Source organism: Phalangium opilio, unplaced genomic scaffold (assembly GCF_054372755.1).
Source record: "Phalangium opilio isolate 3A_F unplaced genomic scaffold, DU_Popi_V2 ptg000082l_1, whole genome shotgun sequence".
Taxonomy (NCBI): Eukaryota; Metazoa; Arthropoda; class Arachnida; order Opiliones; family Phalangiidae; genus Phalangium; species Phalangium opilio.
The window spans coordinates 15,355,153-15,370,127 of record NW_028324189.1 but is presented as its reverse complement, the minus strand read 5'-3'; the positions used below and the strand labels follow the sequence as shown (position 1 = coordinate 15,370,127).

General features: G+C 46.1%; 5 non-coding genes across 5 annotated transcripts; all 5 read left to right on the top strand.

Annotated features, from left to right (window-relative positions):
- Positions 1 to 2,607: 2,607 nt before the first annotated feature.
- TRNAD-GUC (transfer RNA aspartic acid (anticodon GUC)) lies at positions 2,608 to 2,680 on the top strand. Its single transcript has one exon. It is a non-coding gene; the product is annotated as a tRNA-Asp (tRNA).
- A 5,078-nt stretch (positions 2,681 to 7,758) lies between these two features.
- TRNAD-GUC (transfer RNA aspartic acid (anticodon GUC)) lies at positions 7,759 to 7,831 on the top strand. Its single transcript has one exon. It is a non-coding gene; the product is annotated as a tRNA-Asp (tRNA).
- Positions 7,832 to 8,936: 1,105 nt separating this feature from the next.
- On the top strand, positions 8,937 to 9,009 carry TRNAD-GUC (transfer RNA aspartic acid (anticodon GUC)). The gene has a single exon. It is a non-coding gene; the product is annotated as a tRNA-Asp (tRNA).
- A 1,545-nt stretch (positions 9,010 to 10,554) lies between these two features.
- TRNAD-GUC (transfer RNA aspartic acid (anticodon GUC)) lies at positions 10,555 to 10,627 on the top strand. The gene has a single exon. It is a non-coding gene; the product is annotated as a tRNA-Asp (tRNA).
- A 1,441-nt stretch (positions 10,628 to 12,068) lies between these two features.
- On the top strand, positions 12,069 to 12,141 carry TRNAK-CUU (transfer RNA lysine (anticodon CUU)). The gene has a single exon. It is a non-coding gene; the product is annotated as a tRNA-Lys (tRNA).
- Positions 12,142 to 14,975: the final 2,834 nt, after the last annotated feature.

The following is a 14,975-nucleotide window of genomic DNA, read 5'->3' as shown; positions in this document are numbered from 1 at the left end:
AAATGTTGGTGGTTCGAGCCCACTCGGCAGCGGTGTTGTGAGATCTCAAATGTAACGTAAAAATCCAAAATTTTTCCACAATACCTGACGAACATTTAATTTTTGGGCTTCCGTTGCGCAATGGTTAGCGCGTTCAGCTGTTAAAAGAAAGGTCGGTGGTTCGAGCCCACTCGGGAGCGGTGTTGTGAGATCTCAAATGTAACGTAAAAATCCAAAGTTTTTCCACAATACCTGACGGCCATTTATTTTCTGAGCTTAAATGGCTCAATGGTTAGCGCGTTCGGCTGTTAATCGAAAGGTTGGTGGTTCGAGCCCATCCGGGAGCGGTGTTGTGTGATCTCAGATGTAACGTAAAAAGTCAAAGTTTTTCCACAATACCTGACGACCATTTAATTTTTGGGCTTCTTTGGCTCCATGGTTAGCGCGTTCGGATATCAAACAAAAGGTTGGTGGTTCGGGCCCACCCGGGTGCGGTGTTGTGAAGTTTCAAATGTAACGTAAAAAGCCAAAGTTTTTACACAATACCTGACGAACATTTAATTTTTGGGCTTCCGTGTTGCAATGGTTAGCGCGTTCAGCTGTTAATCGAAAGGTTGGTGGTTCGAGCCCACCCGGGAGCGGTGTTGTGAGATCTCAGATGTAACGTAAAAATCCAATGTTTTTCCACAATACCTGACGAATATTTAATTTTTGGGCTTCCGTGTTGCAATGGTTAGCGCGTTCAGCTGTTAAGAGAAAGGTTGGTGGTTCGAGCCCACTCGGGAGCGGTGTTGTGAGATCTCAAATCTAACGTAAAAATCCAAAGTTTTTCCACAATACCTGACGAACATTTAATTTTTGGGGCTTCCGTTGCGCAATGGTTAGCGCGTTCAGCTGTTAAAAGAAAGGTTGGTGGCTCGAGCACACTCGGGAGCGGTGTTGTGAGATCTCAAATGTAACGTAAAAATCCAAAGTTTTTCCACAATACCTGACGGCCATTTATTTTCTGAGCTTCCATGGCTCAATGGTTAGCGCGTTCGGCTGTCAATCGAAAGGTTGGTGGTTCGAGCCCATCCGGGAGTGGTGTTGTGAGATCTCAGATGTAACGTAAAACGTCAAAGTTTTTCCACAATACCTGACGACCATATCATTTTGGGCTTCCGTGGCGCAATGGTTAGCGCGTTCGGCTGTTAACCGAAAGGTTGGTGGTTCGAGCCCATCCGGGTGCGGTGTTGTAAGGTCCCAGATGTGACGTAAAAACTCAAAGTTTTTCCACAATACCTGACGACCATTTCATTTTTGAGCTTCTTTGGCTCCATGGTTAGCGCGTTCGGATGTTAAACAAAAGGTTGGTGGTTCGGGCCCACCCGGGTGCGGTGTTGTGAAGTTTCAAATGTAACGTAAAAAGCCAAAGTTTTTCCACAATACCTGACGACCATTTACTTTTTGGGCTTCCGTGGCGCAATGGTTAGCACGTTCGGCTGTTAACCGAAAGGTTGGTGGTTCGAGCCCACTCGGGAGCGGTGTTGTGAGATCTCAAATGTAACGTAAAAATCCAAAGTTTTTCCACAATACCTGACGAACATTTAATTTTTGGGGCTTCCGTTGCGCAATGGTTAGCGCGTTCAGCTGTTAAAAGAAAGGATGGTGGTTCGAGCAGACTCGGGAGCGGTGTTGTGAGATCTCAAATGTAACGTAAAAATCCAAAGTTTTTCCACAATACCTGACGGCCATTTATTTTCTGAGCTTCCATGGCTCAATGGTTAGCGCGTTCGGCTGTTAAGCGAAAGGTTGGTGGTTTGAGCCCATCCGGGAGCGGTGTTGTGAGATCTCAGATGTAACTTAAAAAGTCAAAGTTTTTCCACAATACCTGACGACCATTTAATTTTTGGGCTTCTTTGGCTCCATGGTTAGCGCGTTCGGATGTTAAACAAAAGGTTGGTGGTTCGGGCCCACCCGGGTGCGGTGTTGTGAAGTTTCAAATGTAACGTAAAAAGCCAAAGTTTTTCCACAATACCTGACGAACATTTAATTTTTGGGCTTCCGTGTTGCAATGGTTAGCGCGTTCAGCTGTTAATCGAAAGATTGGTGGTTCGAGCCCACCCGGGAGCGGTTTTGTGAGATCTCTGATGTAACGTAAAAATCCAAAGTTTTTCCACAATACCTGACGACCATTTATTTTCTGAGCTTCCATGGCTCAATGGTTAGCGCGTTCGGCTGTTAACCGAAAGGTTGGTGGTTCGAGCCCACCCGGGAGCGGTGTTGTGAGATCTCAAATGTAACGTAAAAATTCAAAGCTTTTCCACAATACCTGACGAACATATAATTTTTGGGCTTCCGTTGCGCAATGGTTAGCGCGTTCAGCTGTTAAGAGAAAGGTTGGTGGTTCGAGCCCACTCGAGAGCGCTGTTGTGAGATCTCAAATGTAACGTAAAAATCCAAAGTTTTTCCACAATACCTGACGAACATTTAACTTTTGGGGCTTCCGTTGCGCAATGGTTAGCGCGTTTAGCTGTTTAAAGAAAGGATGGTGGGTCAAGCACACTCGGGAGCGGTGTTGTGAGATCTCAAATGTAACGTAAAAATCCAAAGTTTTTCCACAATACCTGACGGCCATTTATTTTCTGAGCTTCCATGGCTCAATGGTTAGCGCGTTCGACTGTCAATCGAAAGGTTGGTGGTTCGAGCCCATCCGGGAGCGGTGTTTTGAGATCTCAGATGTAACGTAAAAAGTCAAAGTTTTTCCACAATACCTGACGGCCATTTAATTTTTGGGCTTCTTTGGCTCCATGGTTAGCGCGTTCGGATGTTAAAGAAAAGGTTGGTGGTTCAGGTTCACCCGGGTGCGGTGTTGTGAAGTTTCAAATGTAACGTAAAAAGCCAAAGTCTTTCCACAATACCTGACGACCATTTCATTCCTGAGCTTCCTTGGCTCCATGGTTAGCGCGTTCGGATGTTAACCGAAAGGTTGGTGGTTCGATTCCACCCGTGTGCGGTGTTGTGAAGTTTCAAATGTAACGTAAAAAGCCAAAGTTTTTCCACAATACCTGACGACCATTTACTTTTTGGGCTTCCGTGGCGCAATGGTTAGCACGTTCGGCTGTTAACCGAAAGGTTGGTGGTTCGAGCCCACTCGGGAGCGGTGTTGTGAGATCTCAAATGTAACGTAAAAATCCAAAGTTTTTCCACAATACCTGACGAACATTTAATTTTTGGGGCTTCCGTTGCGCAATGGTTAGCGCGTTCAGCTGTTAAGAGAAAGGTTGGTGGTTCGAGCACACTCGGGAGCGGTGTTGTGAGATCTCAAATGTAACGTAAAAATCCAAAGTTTTTCCACAATACCTGACGAACATTTAATTTTTGGGGCTTCCGTTGCGCAATGGTTAGCGCGTTCAGCTGTTAAAAGAAAGGATGGTGGTTCGAGCACACTCGGGAGCGGTGTTGTGAGATCTCAAATGTAACGTAAAAATCCAAAGTTTTTCCACAATACCTGACGAACATTTAATTTTTGGGCTACCGTGTTGCAATGGTTAGCGCGTTCAGCTGTTAATCGAAAGGGTGGTGGTTCGAGCCCACCCGGGAGCGGTGTTGTGAGATCTCTGATGTAACGTAAAAATCCAAAGTCTTTCCACAATACCTGACGACCATTTCATTCCTGAGCTTCCTTGGCTCCATGGTTAGCGCGTTCGGATGTTAACCGAAAGGTTGGTGGTTCGATTCCACCCGGGTGCGGTGTTGTGAAGTTTCAAATGTAACGTAAAAAGCCAAAGTTTTTCCACAATACCTGACGACCATTTACTTTTTGGGCTTCCGTGGCGCAATGGTTAGCACGTTCGGCTGTTAACCGAAAGGTTGGTGGTTCGAGCCCACTCGGCAGCGGTGTTGTGAGATCTCAAATGTAACGTAAAAATTAAAAAAATTTTCCACAATACCTGACGAACATTTAATTTTTGGGCTTCCGTTGCGCAATGGTTAGCGCGTTCAGCTGTTAAAAGAAAGGTTGGTGGTTCGAGCCCACTCGGGAGCGGTGTTGTGAGATCTCAAATGTAACGTAAAAATCCAAAGTTTTTCCACAATACCTGACGGCCATTTATTTTCTGAGCTTCCATGGCTCAATGGTTAGCGCGTTCGGCTGTTAAGCGAAAGGTTGGTGGTTCGAGCCCATCCGGGAGCGGTGTTGTGAGATCTCAGATGTAACTTAAAAAGTCAAAGTTTTTCCACAATACCTGACGACCATTTAATTTTTGGGCTTCTTTGGCTCCATGGTTAGCGCGTTCGGATGTTAAACAAAAGGTTGGTGGTTCGGGCCCACCCGGGTGCGGTGTTGTGAAGTTTCAATTGTAACGTAAAAAGCCAAAGTTTTTCCACAATACCTGACGACCATTTATTTTCTGAGCTTCCATGGCTCAATGGTTAGCGCGTTCGGCTGTTAACCGAAAGGTTGGTGGTTCGAGCCCACCCGGGAGCGGTGTTGTGAGATCTCAAATGTAACGTAAATATTCAAAGCTTTTCCACAATACCTGACGAACATATAACTTTTGGGCTTCCGTTGCGCAATGGTTAGCGCGTTCAGCTGTTAAGAGAAAGGTTGGTGGTTCGAGCCCACTCGGGAGCGGTGTTGTGAGATCTCAAATGTAACGTAAAAATCCAAAGTTTTTCCACAATACCTGACGGCCATTTATTTTCTGAGCTTCCATGGCTCAATGGTTAGCGCGTTCGGCTGTTAAGCGAAAGGTTGGTGGTTCGAGCCCATCCGGGAGCGGTGTTGTGAGATCTCAGATGTAACGTAAAAAGTCAAAGTTTTTCCACAATACCTGACGGCCATTTAATTTTTGGGCTTCTTTGGCTCCATGGTTAGCGCGTTCGGATGTTAAACAAAAGGTTGGTGGTTCGGGCCCACCCGGGTGCGGTGTTGTGAAGTTTCAAATGTAACGTAAAAAGCCAAAGTTTTTCCACAATACCTGACGACCATTTATTTTCTGAGCTTCCATGGCTCAATGGTTAGCGCGTTCGGCTGTTAACCGAAAGGTTGGTGGTTCGAGCCCACCCGGGAGCGGTGTTGTGAGATCTCAAATGTAACGTAAAAATTCAAAGCTTTTCCACAATACCTGACGAACATATAACTTTTGGGCTTCCGTTGCGCAATGGTTAGCGCGTTCAGCTGTTAAGAGAAAGGTTGGTGGTTCGAGCCCACTCGGGAGCGGTGTTGTGAGATCTCAAATGTAACGTAAAAATCCAAAGTTTTTCCACAATACCTGACGAACATTTCATTTTTGGGCTACCGTGTTGCAATGGTTAGCGCGTTCAGCTGTTAATCGAAAGGTTGGTGGTTCGAGCCCACCCGGGAGCGGTGTTGTGAGATCTCTGATGTAACGTAAAAATCCAAAGTCTTTCCACAATACCTGACGACCATCTCATTCCTGAGCTTCCTTGGCTCCATGGTTAGCGCGTTCGGATGTTAACCGAAAGGTTGGTGGTTCGATTCCACCCGGGTGCGGTGTTGTGAAGTTTCAAATGTAACGTAAAAAGCCAAAGTTTTTCCACAATACCTGACGACCATTTACTTTTTGGGCTTCCGTGGCGCAATGGTTAGCACGTTCGGCTGTTAACCGAAAGGTTGGTGGTTCGAGCCCACTCGGCAGCGGTGTTGTGAGATCTCAAATGTAACGTAAAAATTAAAAAAATTTTCCACAATACCTGACGAACATTTAATTTTTGGGCTTCCGTTGCGCAATGGTTAGCGCGTTCAGCTGTTAAAAGAAAGGTTGGTGGTTCGAGCCCACTCGGGAGCGGTGTTGTGAGATCTCAAATGTAACGTAAAAATCCAAAGTTTTTCCACGATACCTGACGGCCATTTATTTTCTGAGCTTCCATGGCTCAATGGTTAGCGCGTTCGGCTGTTAAGCGAAAGGTTGGTGGTTCGAGCCCATCCGGGAGCGGTGTTGTGAGATCTCAGATGTAACTTAAAAAGTCAAAGTTTTTCCACAATACCTGACGACCATTTAATTTTTGGGCTTCTTTGGCTCCATGGTTAGCGCGTTCGGATGTTAAACAAAAGGTTGGTGGTTCGGGCCCACCCGGGTGCGGTGTTGTGAAGTTTCAAATGTAACGTAAAAAGCCAAAGTTTTTCCACAATACCTGACGACCATTAATTTTCTGAGCTTCCATGGCTCAATGGTTAGCGCGTTCGGCTGTTAACCGAAAGGTCGGTGGTTCGAGCCCACCCGGGAGTGGTGTTGTGAGATCTCAAATGTAACGTAAAAATTCAAAGCTTTTCCACAATACCTGACGAACATATAACTTTTGGGCTTCCGTTGCGCAATGGTTAGCGCGTTCAGCTGTTAAGAGAAAGGTTGGTGGTTCGAGCCCACTCGGGAGCGGTGTTGTGAGATCTCAAATGTAACGTAAAAATCCAAAGTTTTTCCACAATACCTGACGAACATTTAATTTTTGGGCTACCGTGTTGCAATGGTTAGCGCGTTCAGCTGTTAATCGAAAGGTTGGTGGTTCGAGCCCACCCGGGAGCGGTGTTGTGAGATCTCTGATGTAACGTAAAAATCCAAAGTCTTTCCACAATACCTGACGACCATCTCATTCCTGAGCTTCCTTGGCTCCATGGTTAGCGCGTTCGGATGTTAACCGAAAGGTTGGTGGTTCGATTCCACCCGGGTGCGGTGTTGTGAAGTTTCAAATGTAACGTAAAAAGCCAAAGTTTTTCCACAATACCTGACGACCATTTACTTTTTGGGCTTCCGTGGCGCAATGGTTAGCACGTTCGGCTGTTAACCGAAAGGTTGGTGGTTCGAGCCCACTCGGCAGCGGTGTTGTGAGATCTCAAATGTAACGTAAAAATTAAAAAAAATTTCCACAATACCTGACGAACATTTAATTTTTGGGCTTCCGTTGCGCAATGGTTAGCGCGTTCAGCTGTTAAAAGAAAGGTTGGTGGTTCGAGCCCACTCGGGAGCGGTGTTGTGAGATCTCAAATGTAACGTAAAAATCCAAAGTTTTTCCACGATACCTGACGGCCATTTATTTTCTGAGCTTCCATGGCTCAATGGTTAGCGCGTTCGGCTGTTAAGCGAAAGGTTGGTGGTTCGAGCCCATCCGGGAGCGGTGTTGTGAGATCTCAGATGTAACTTAAAAAGTCAAAGTTTTTCCACAATACCTGACGACCATTTAATTTTTGGGCTTCTTTGGCTCCATGGTTAGCGCGTTCGGATGTTAAACAAAAGGTTGGTGGTTCGGGCCCACCCGGGTGCGGTGTTGTGAAGTTTCAAATGTAACGTAAAAAGCCAAAGTTTTTCCACAATACCTGACGACCATTTATTTTCTGAGCTTCCATGGCTCAATGGTTAGCGCGTTCGGCTGTTAACCGAAAGGTTGGTGGTTCGAGCCCACCCGGGAGTGGTGTTGTGAGATCTCAAATGTAACGTAAAAATTCAAAGCTTTTCCACAATACCTGACGAACATATAACTTTTGGGCTTCCGTTGCGCAATGGTTAGCGCGTTCAGCTGTTAAGAGAAAGGTTGGTGGTTCGAGCCCACTCGGGAGCGGTGTTGTGAGATCTCAAATGTAACGTAAAATTCCAAAGTTTTTCCACAATACCTGACGAACATTTAATTTTTGGGGCTTCCGTTGCGCAATGGTTAGCGCGTTTAGCTGTTAAAAGAAAGGATGGTGGTTCAAGCACACTCGGGAGCGGTGTTGTGAGATCTCAAATGTAACGTAAAAATCCAAAGTTTTTCCACAATACCTGACGGCCATTTATTTTCTGAGCTTCCATGGCTCAATGGTTAGCGCGTTCGACTGTCAATCGAAAGGTTGGTGGTTCGAGCCCATCTTGGAGCGGTGATGTGAGATCTCAGATGTAACGTAAAAAGTCAAAGTTTTTCCTCAATACCTGACGGCCATTTCATTTTTGGGCTTCTTTGGCTCCATGGTTAGCGCGTTCGGATGTTAAAGAAAAGGTTGGTGGTTCAGGCCCACCCGGGTGCGGTGTTGTGAAGTTTCAAATGTAACGTAAAAAGCCAAAGTCTTTAAACAATACCTGACGACTATTTCATTCCTGAGCTTCCTTGGCTCCATGGTTAGCGCGTTCGGATGTTAACCGAAAGGTTGGTGGTTCGATTCCACCCGGGTGCGGTGTTGTGAAGTTTCAACTGTAACGTAAAAAACCAAAGTTTTTCCACAATACCTGACGACCATTTACTTTTTGGGCTTCCGTGGCGCAATGGTTAGCACGTTCGGCTGTTAACCGAAAGGTTGGTGGTTCGAGCCCACTCGGCAGCGGTGTTGTGAGATCTCAAATGTAACGTAAAAATTAAAAAATTTTTCCACAATACCTGACGAACATTTAATTTTTGGGCTTCCGTTGCGCAATGGTTAGCGCGTTCAGCTGTTAAAAAAAAGGTTGGTGGTTCGGGCCCAACCGGGTGCGGTGTTGTGAAGTTTCAAATGTAACGTAAAAAGCCAAAGTTTTTCCACAATACCTGACGACCATTTATTTTCTGAGCTTCCATGGCTCAATGGTTAGCGCGTTCGGCTGTTAACTGAAAGGTTGGTGGTTCGAGCCCACCCGGGAGCGGTGTTGTGAGATCTCAAATGTAACGTAAAAATTCAAAGTTTTTCCACAATACCTGACAAACATATAATTTTTGGGCTTCCGTTGCGCAATGGTTAGCGCGTTCAGCTGTTAAGTGAAAGGTTGGTGGTTCGAGCCCACTCGGGATTGGTGTTGTGAGATCTCAAATGTAACGTAAAAATCCAAAGATTTTCCACAATACCTGACGAACATTTAATTTTTGGGGCATCCGTTGCGCAATGGTTAGCGCGTTCAGCTGTTAAAAGAAAGGATGGTGGTTCGAGCACACTCGGGAGCGGTGTTGTGAGATCTCAAATGTAACGTAAAAATCCAAAGTTTTTCCACAATACCTGACGGCCATTTATTTTCTGAGCTTCCATGGCTCAATGGTTAGCGCGTTCAACTGTCAATCGAAAGGTTGGTGGTTCGAGCCCATCCGGGAGCGGTGTTGTGAGATCTCAGATGTAACGTAAAAATCCAAAGTTTTTCCACAATACCTGACGAACATTTAATTTTTGGGCTTCCGTGTTGCAATGGTTAGCGCGTTCAGCTGTTAATCGAAAGGTTGGTGGTTCGAGCCCACCCGGGAGCGGTGTTGTGAGGTCTCAGATGTGACGTAAAAAGTCAAAGTTTTTCCACAATACCTGACGACCATTTATTTTCTGAGCTTCCATGGCTCAATGGTTAGCGCGTTCGGCTGTTAATCGAAAGGTTGGTGGTTCGAGCCCACCCGGGAGCGGTGTTGTGAGATCTCAAATGTAACGTAAAAAGCCAAAGTTTTTCCACAATACCTGACGAACATTTAATTTTTGGGCTTCCGTGTTGCAATGGTTAGCGCGTTCAGCTGTTAATCGAAAGGTTGGTATTTCGAGCCCACCCGGGAGCGGTGTTGTGAGATCTCTGATGTAACGTAAAAAGCCAAAGTTTTTCCACAATACCTGACGACCATTTCATTTTTGAGCTTCTTTGGCTCCATGGTTAGCGCGTTCGGATGTTCAACAAAAGGTTGGTGGTTCGGGCCCACCCGGGTGCGGTGTTGTGAAGTTTCAAATGTAACGTAAAAAGCCAAAGTTTTTCCACAAAACCTGACGAACATTTAATTTTTCGTCTTCCGTTTCGAATTGGTTAGCGCGTTCGGCTGTTAACCGAAAGTTTGGTGGTTCGAGCCCAACCGGGAGCGGTGTTGTGAGATCTCAGATGTAACGTAAAACGTCAAAGTTTTTCCACAATACCTGACGACCATATCATTTTCGGGCTTCCGTGGCGCAATGGTTAGCGCGTTCGGCTGTTAACCGAAAGGTTGGTGGTTCGAGCCCATCCGGGTGCGGTGTTGTAAGGTCCCAGATGTGACGTAAAAACTCGAAGTTTTTCCACAATACCTGACGACCATTTCATTTTTGAGCTTCTTTGGCTCCATGGTAAGCGCGTTCGGATGTTCAACAAAAGGTTGGTGGTTCGGGCCCACCCGGGTGCGGTGTTGTGAAGTTTCAAATGTAACGTAAAAAGCCAAAGTTTTTCCACAATACCTGACGACCATTTATTTTCTGAGCTTCCATGGCTCAATGGTTAGCGCGTTCGGCTGTTAACTGAAAGGTTGGTGGTTCGAGCCCACCCGGGAGCGGTGTTGTGAGATCTCAAATGTAACGTAAAAATTCAAAGTTTTTCCACAATACCTGACAAACATATAATTTTTGGGCTTCCGTTGCGCAATGGTTAGCGCGTTCAGCTGTTAAGTGAAAGGTTGGTGGTTCGAGCCCACTCGGGATTGGTGTTGTGAGATCTCAAATGTAACGTAAAAATCCAAAGATTTTCCACAATACCTGACGAACATTTAATTTTTGGGGCATCCGTTGCGCAATGGTTAGCGCGTTCAGCTGTTAAAAGAAAGGATGGTGGTTCGAGCACACTCGGGAGCGGTGTTGTGAGATCTCAAATGTAACGTAAAAATCCAAAGTTTTTCCACAATACCTGACGGCCATTTATTTTCTGAGCTTCCATGGCTCAATGGTTAGCGCGTTCAACTGTCAATCGAAAGGTTGGTGGTTCGAGCCCATCCGGGAGCGGTGTTGTGAGATCTCAGATGTAACGTAAAAATCCAAAGTTTTTCCACAATACCTGACGAACATTTAATTTTTGGGCTTCCGTGTTGCAATGGTTAGCGCGTTCAGCTGTTAATCGAAAGGTTGGTGGTTCGAGCCCACCCGGGAGCGGTGTTGTGAGGTCTCAGATGTGACGTAAAAAGTCAAAGTTTTTCCACAATACCTGACGACCATTTATTTTCTGAGCTTCCATGGCTCAATGGTTAGCGCGTTCGGCTGTTAATCGAAAGGTTGGTGGTTCGAGCCCACCCGGGAGCGGTGTTGTGAGATCTCAAATGTAACGTAAAAAGCCAAAGTTTTTCCACAATACCTGACGAACATTTAATTTTTGGGCTTCCGTGTTGCAATGGTTAGCGCGTTCAGCTGTTAATCGAAAGGTTGGTATTTCGAGCCCACCCGGGAGCGGTGTTGTGAGATCTCTGATGTAACGTAAAAAGCCAAAGTTTTTCCACAATACCTGACGACCATTTCATTTTTGAGCTTCTTTGGCTCCATGGTTAGCGCGTTCGGATGTTCAACAAAAGGTTGGTGGTTCGGGCCCACCCGGGTGCGGTGTTGTGAAGTTTCAAATGTAACGTAAAAAGCCAAAGTTTTTCCACAAAACCTGACGAACATTTAATTTTTCGTCTTCCGTTTCGAATTGGTTAGCGCGTTCGGCTGTTAACCGAAAGTTTGGTGGTTCGAGCCCAACCGGGAGCGGTGTTGTGAGATCTCAGATGTAACGTAAAACGTCAAAGTTTTTCCACAATACCTGACGACCATATCATTTTCGGGCTTCCGTGGCGCAATGGTTAGCGCGTTCGGCTGTTAACCGAAAGGTTGGTGGTTCGAGCCCATCCGGGTGCGGTGTTGTAAGGTCCCAGATGTGACGTAAAAACTCGAAGTTTTTCCACAATACCTGACGACCATTTCATTTTTGAGCTTCTTTGGCTCCATGGTAAGCGCGTTCGGATGTTCAACAAAAGGTTGGTGGTTCGGGCCCACCCGGGTGCGGTGTTGTGAAGTTTCAAATGTAACGTAAAAAGCCAAAGTTTTTCCACAATACCTGACGAACATTTAATTTTTCGTCTTCCGTTTCGCAATGGTTAGCGCGTTCGGCTCTTAACCGAAAGTTTGGTGGTTCGAGCCCACCCGGGAGCGGTGTTGTGAGATCTCAAATGTAACGTAAAAATCCAAAATTTTTCCACAATACCTGACGAACATTTAATTTTTGGGCTTCCGTTGCGCAATGGTCAGCGCGTTCGGCTGTTAATTTCTGAGCTTCCATGGCTCAATGGTTAGCGTGTTCGACTGTTAACCAATAGGTTGGTGGTTCGAGCCAACCCGGTACCGGTGTTGTGGGATCTCAAATGTAACGAAAAAGCCAAAGTTTTTCCACAATACCTGATGACCATTTAATTTTTGGGCTTCCGTGGCGCAATGGTTAGCGCGTTCGGCTCTTAACCGAAAGGTTGGTGGTTCGAGCCCATCCGGGAGCGGTGTTGTGAGGTCTCAGATTTGACGTAAAAAGTCAAGGTTTTACCACAATACCAACGACCAATTAATATTTTGGCTTCCGTGGCGCAATGGTTAGCGCGATCAGCTGTTATTCAAAAGACTGGTGGTTTGAACCCTCCCGGGAGCGGTGTTGTGAGGTCTCAGATGTAACGTAAAATGTCAGAGTTTTTCCACAATACCTGACGAAAATTTAATTTTTGGGCTTCCGTGGCGCAATGGTTAGCGGTTCAGCTGTTAACCGAAAGGTGGGTGGTACGAGCCCACCCGGGAGTGGTGTTGTGAGGTCTCAGATGTAACGTAAAAAGTCAGAGTTTTTCCACAATACCTGACGAACATTTAATTTTTGTTCTTCCGTGGCGCAATGGTTAGCGCGTTCAGCTGTTAACTGAAATTTTGGTGGTTCGAGCCCACCCGGGAGAGGTGATGTGGGGTCTCAGATGTAGCGTACAAACTCAAAACTTTTCCACAATAAGTGATAACCGTTTAATTTCTGAGCTTCCATGGCTCAATGGTTAGCGTGTTCGAATGTTAACCAAGAGGTTGGTGGTTCGAGCCCACCCGGTACCGGTGTTGTGGGATCTCAAATGTAACGTAAAAAGCCAAAGTTTTTCCACAATACCTGACGACCATATTTTTTTGGGCTTCCTTGGCGCAATGGTTAGCGCGGTTGGCTTTTAACCGAAAGGTTGGTGGTCCGAGCCCATCCGGGAGCGGTGTTGTGAGGTCTCAGATTTGACGTAAAAAGCCAAAGTTTTTCCACAATACCTGACGACCATTTAATTTTTGGGCTTCCGTGGCGCAATAGTTAGCGCGTTCGGCTGTTAACCGAAAGGTTGGTGGTTCGAGCCCACCCGGGAGCGGTGTTGTGAGGTCTCAGATGTAACGTAAAAAGTCAGAGTTTTTCCACAATACCTGACGAACATTTAATTTTTGGGCTTCCGTGGCGCAATGGTTAGCGCGATCAGCTGTTATTCAAAAGACTGGTGGTTTGAACCCTCCCGGGAGCGGTGTTGTGAGGTCTCAGATGTAACGTAAAATGTCAGAGTTTTTCCACAATACATGACGAAAATTTAATTTTTGGGCTTCCGTGGCGCAATAGTTAGCGGTTCAGCTGTTAACCGAAAGGTTGGTGGTTCGAGCCCACCCGGGAGTGGTGTTGTGGGGTCTCAGATGAAGCGTAAAAATTCAAAACTTTTCCACAATACGTAATAACCATTTAATTTCTGAGCTACCGTGGCTCAATGGTTAGCGCGTTCGGCTGTTAACCAATAGGTTGGTGGTTCGAGCCCACCCGGGAGCGTTGTTGTGTGGTCTCAGATGTAACGTAAAAATCCAAATTTTTTCCACAATACCTGACGAACATTTAATTTTTGGGCTTCTGTTGCTCAATGGTTAGCGTGTTCGGCTGTTAACCGAAAGGTTGGTGGTTCGAGCCCACCCGGGAGCGGTGTTGTGAGGTCTCAGATGTAACGTAAAAAGTCAGAGTTTTTCCACAATACCTGACGAAGATTTAATTTTTGTTCTTCCGTGGCGCAATGGTTAGCGCGTTCAGCTTTTAACTGAAATTTTGGTGGTTCGAGCCCACCCGGGAGAGGTGTTGTGGGGTCTCAGATGTAGCGTAAAAATTCAAAACTTTTCCACAATACGTGATAACCATTTATTTTCTGAGCTTCCGTGGCTCAATGGTTAGCGCGTTCGGCTGTTAACCAATAGGTTGGTGGTTCGAGCCCATCCGGTACCGGTGTTGTGGGATCTCAAATGTAACGTAAAAAGCCAAAGTTTTTCCACAATACCTGACGACCATATTATTTTTGGGCTTCCGTGGCGCAATGGTTAGCGCGGTTGGCTGTTAACCGAAAGGTTGGTGGTTCGAGCCCATCCGGGAGCGGTGTTGTGAGGTCTCAGATTTGACGTAAAAAGTCAAGGTTTTTCCACTATACCTGACGACCATTTAATTTTTGGGCTTCCGTGGCGCAATGGTTAGCGCGGTCAGCTGTTATTCAAAAGACTGGTGGTTTGAACCCTCCCGGGAGCGATGTTGAGAGGTCTCAGATGTAACGTAAAATGTCAGAGTTTTTACACAATAACTGACGAACATTTAATTTTTGGGCTTCCGTGGCGCAATGGTTAGCGCGTTCAGCTGTTAACCGAAACGTTGGTGGTTCCAGCCCACCCGGGAAAGGTGTTGTGGGGTCTCAGATGTAGCGTAAAAATTCAAAACTTTTCCACAATACGTGATAACCGTTTAATTTCTGAGCTTCCATGGCTCAATGGTTAGCGAGTTCGACTGTTAACCAATAGGTTGGTGGTTCGAGCCAACCCGGTACCGGTGTTGTGGGATCTCAAATGTAACGCAAAAAGCCAAAGTTTTTCCACAAAACCTGACGACCATTTAATTTTTGGGCTTCCGTGGCGCAATGGTTAGCGCGTTCGGCTGTTAACCGAAAGGTTGGTGGTTCGAGCCCATCCGGGAGCGGTGTTGTGAGGTCTCAGATTTGACGTAAAAAGTCAAGGTTTTACCACAATACCAACGACCAATTAATTTTTGGGCTTCCGTGGCGCAATGGTTAGCGCGATCAGCTGTTATTCAAAAGACTGGTGGTTTGAACCCTCCCAAGAGCGGTGTTGTGAGGTCTCAGATGTAACGTAAAATGTCAGAGTTTTTCCACAATACCTGACGAAAATTTAATTTTTGGGCTTCCGTGGCGCAATGGTTAGCGGTTCAGCTGTTAACCAAAAGGTTGGTGGTTCGAGCCCACCCGGGGGGGGTGTTGTGGGGTCTCAGACGTAGCGTAAAAAGTCAAAACTTTTCCAC